This window comes from Chlorocebus sabaeus, chromosome 14 (genome assembly GCF_047675955.1).
Source record: "Chlorocebus sabaeus isolate Y175 chromosome 14, mChlSab1.0.hap1, whole genome shotgun sequence".
Classification (NCBI taxonomy): Eukaryota; Metazoa; Chordata; class Mammalia; order Primates; family Cercopithecidae; genus Chlorocebus; species Chlorocebus sabaeus.
In genome coordinates, this window is record NC_132917.1 from 64174937 (window position 1) to 64179131 (window position 4195).

The window sequence follows — 4195 nt, forward strand, 5'->3', positions numbered from 1 at the left end:
AAGCCCAGGAGTCAGACAAATCCATGATTCTCCTGCCTTTCTGCACAGTTGCCAAATCCCTGCTCTTTGCTCTCATTATTCCTCTGGGGTGGTTTCCAAGCATGGAGAAGTGTAGGCTGAGTAAGTGTCTGTGTTCAGGGAGGGCAGATGCTATGAGGAGGGAGGTTTACACCAAGCGTCCAGCCAGGCCTTGGGGTCATAGGGACCGGCCCAGAGCAGGAAGTGTCCTCCGAGCTAGAAGCCCTCTAGTTCAGAGGTTCTTTGTCTCCTCAAAACCTCCTGGATATTGTAGCATCCTCTGCAATAGCCACTACCCCTGGCAGTGCGGATGGAATACTGTAGTGAAATGAACAAATTTTTTGGAGCTCTGGGTTCAAATCCCACTTCTGCTTATGAGCTGAAAGATCTTGAGTAAGTCCTGTAACCTCCCTAAAGATCGGTTGAGATTACCAATATCCACTGCACTGGCTGTTCTGAGGTTTAAATGAATCACATTAAACAAATAGCAAATGGTGGCTTGAATTAGTAGACGGTTAGGGGGCAGCCAGGCAGTGGCAGGACAAGAAAGGAGGGCTGCTTGTCCGCAGACAGTGGTAAGGAGCAGCAGTGGATTCCACAGTGAAGCGGCTTCGAGGGCTTTTCGTAAGCAGCCCCTATGCTGGCTCTGGGAGAGCGCTGAGAAACTAGTTTGAAAAGCACAGAAGTCATAAAATAGAACCAGCATTTTTTTTCTAGTGTGAGCAAAAATATTCATGCAGACACATTCAAGCCAATCTTCTGGGACTAAGACTCTAAATATTACTTGTGAGTCACCCCAGCTTCCCTCCAAGAGAAAGACTCCCCCATCCCCTCACCCAACACCCCCGTCCGTGACACATTAAGATTGTAGCTTTTCGGCTTCTCCCACCAAACTCTCAGTCCTTCATTGTGGGCATGAGGACAGCCCTGTGTGCAGAAAATGTATTTCTCCATTTCAGTCTCTCTCTTGGTTAAAGCCAATTTCCAAAAAAACAAAACCATCTCATCAGAACAAGACCCACGTCAAGCTCCACAGCAGGCACTAGGTGGCGCTAGATCCCATGTTATTAAGGCCACGCCAAAGTTGCACTCTTTTCTGGAAAAATGTTTCTGTTGTGAGATCTTCTCTTTCCCAGAGACCTGAGACCACCTCAGTTTATACCACAACCTTAAAGCACCACCAGAAGATCGCATACTATCTCAGGAGCCCCAGCTTTGCTGCTAACCTAGTCCTTTTCAGGCTGTAGAAGGAGTTTCTAGACCCGAGGTTGGAGACCCCAAGTCCTTTGCTGAACTGTAAATAATATTAGGAACAAGTAGCCCATTTCAACTTCTGCTCTGCCCTGAGGCGCAGGAAGGAAAACAACTTTTTTCCTTAGGAGGAGGTGAGGAAAAAAAGACGCAGATCCTAGAAGCTCCTTTGTGAGAGTAGCCAAGCATCTTCCCTGCCCTACCCGGCAGAATGGAGGCCCACCCCGACCTCAGGTCATTTCCTTCCAGGGCCTTCCAGCCCCCTCTCAGGGTGAAACATGATCCTCAGTGCCTCTCTGGAGGTAAGCTGTAGGTTCTTTTTTTCTTCAGGGATCTGAGCTGAGGTTGCCCTGAAATGCCTGTTTAATTTCATTGCTGAGAGTACACCTTCACATTATTTCAAGAGCTCCCTATTGCTGTGACCCCAAAGCACTTATGAACAATAGCAGCAACTGGCAGTTATAAAGCTATTTACAGTTTTCTAAGCGTTCAGAGCACTCTTTATGCCTGAAGAGGCAGGCGAGTTGCATTTTCTGTTTGCAGATACAGTGACTGACACCCCAGGGTCTCACTGGAACTGCTGGCACTGATGTCTCTCGGGAAATGATGATGATCATTGTTGCTTATTATAATTTTCACTGTTATGTTCCCTTTGATGGGTAAGAGGCCAAACAGAACACATGCTTAAAGACACAGCTTTTGGTTAGTGGGTTTCCTGTTGGCTGAGTCTATCTGGGCTGAATGTGGAGAACCACTGAAAGGAGGTGAATGCCCTGAGCAGACCTTTACCTTCTTGGCCATAGGAGAGTTTACTGCAGTAGGAAGCTGGGCTCCGCAGAGTGAAAGGTGGGTGTGTGGGGAAGGCTTCCTCACCCCTTCCACCATGTGAAGACATAGGGAGACAATGGCCATCTAGGAACCAGGAGTCAGGCCCTCCCACGGCCTGATGCTGGCACTTTGATCTTGGACTTCCAGCCTCCAGAACTGTGAGAAATGAGTGCCTGCTGTTTAAGCCCCCAGTCTGTGCTATTTTTGTTAGAGCAGTCTGAATGGACTAAGACAGAAATTGGTATGCCTCTGTGATGTCGCAGACATTTAAGCCCTCAAAGATATTATGGTGCAATGTAGTTGAGGCAAACACAGTATATATAAATAAAAAGAAAATTGGTGACTCAGAGAAGTCCTAGCAAGAGTCCAGAAACCCAATATCCTAGCTTGGCTGTGCAGAGGTTCTCTTTAGGGCAAAGAGGAGGGAAGGAGTTGGAGGGGACTGGGAGGAGGTGGGAGGAAAGGCCCTGGAAAGGTACTCCTGTTAGGAATACCTGGTAGCCTTTGCTGGGCTTTACTTTCTGCATAAGAAGGGGTTTTCCCCAAGCTGACATCCAGGCTCTAGATGTCCAGCTGTGGTGTAATCAAAGGCTTTGGGCACCAAGTGCCTGGCTGATGTTTTGCACCTACCGAATTCTCTTAAGTCCATTGTTGCCAGGCACTGACTGCCTTAAGCGTTGTTGAGATCACTACAGAGACAGCCTGTCCCATGGCCCATGAAGTCAGAGAGAGGTCAGCTAGGAACTGGTGGGCTTCACCTTCTAGCTCACATCCCCACAAAGTTCTGCTCCTCAGGTCCTCAGAGGCTTGGATGAAGTTCAGGCCCATCATCTCACCCCATCACAAACTCTCCCCCTTCCCTTCCACCATACTTTGGGAAAGTACTTCTCTTCCATCATATTTGCCTGAAGAGCTTTTCTTTTAAAAATAAACACAATTATTTTTTATAGGAAATGAATGTACATGTAGAAATCCAACAAAAGGATTTATAGTAAAAAATAGGTCTCCTTCCCACTCCTGTTCCCCAGCACCCAGGTTCTTTTTCCAGAGGTACCCTCTGATACTCATTGTTGACAAAAAGAGCCAAACTCTGTAAAATATTTGAAAAGATTTATTCTGAGCCAAATATGAGTGACCATGGCCCGTGACACAGCACTCGGGAGGGCCTGAGAACATGTGCCCAAGGTGGTCAGGGCACAGCTTGGTTTTATACATTTAGGGAGATATGAGACTTCAGTCAATACAGTTAAGAAATACATTGGTTTGCTCCAGAAAGGCGGGACAATGCGAAGGTTGGGGAGTGGTGGGGGCTTCTAGCTTATAGGTAGATTTTAAAGTTTTCTGGTTGACAGTTGGTTTGGTTTATCTGAAGACCTGGGATCAATAGAAAGGAAATGTTTAGGTTAAGATAAAGGATTGTGGTGACCAAGTTGTGTTGTTCAGAAGAAGCTCTCAGCAGACTTCAGAGAGAGCAGGTTGTAAAATGTTTCTTATCCCACTTAAAAGGGTGCCTGGCTCTTAGTTAATTGTCTCCTGGGTCTGGAAAGAAAGAGGAAAAAGGTGGCGGAAAGGGGATTCTCCATAGAATCTCTATAGATTCTCTATAGATGTTTCCCACAAGAGACAACCTTGCAGGGCATTTTCAAGATATGGCAAGAAAATATATTTGGGTTTTAAATATTTATATTTCCTTCCTTATTTGTTATGTGATATTATGCCAGAGCCAGGTTGGAAAGCAGATCACCTTATATGGGGGGGTTAAATAAAAATCCCTCTACACAGTGCATGGTGGCTCGTGCCAGTAATCCCAGCACTTTGGGATGCCGAGGCAGGTGGATCCCTTGAGGTCAGGAGTTCCAGACCAGCCTGGCCAACATGGTGAAACCCTGTCTCTACTAAAAATACAAAAATTAGCCAGGTGTGGTAGTGTACACCTGTAATCCCAGTTACTTGGGAGGCTGAGGCCTGCTGGAACCCAGGAGGTAGAGGTTGTGGTAAGCCGAGATCACAGCACTGCACTCCAGCCTGGGCAACAGAGCGAGACTCCGTCTCAAAAAACAAACAAACAAAAAACCCTCTGATGAGACTTTATGGTTTG

The 4195-nt window shown here is 46.7% G+C and overlaps 1 long non-coding RNA gene across 1 annotated transcript; it reads right to left on the minus strand.

Moving 5' to 3' along the window:
* Positions 1-498: 498 nt before the first annotated feature.
* On the minus strand, positions 499-2753 carry LOC140713431 (uncharacterized). The gene is made up of 3 exons (XR_012095509.1): positions 2592-2753; positions 2059-2253; positions 499-683 (listed from the first exon to the last, which is right to left on the minus strand). It is a non-coding gene; the product is annotated as an uncharacterized lncRNA (long non-coding RNA).
* Positions 2754-4195: the final 1442 nt, after the last annotated feature.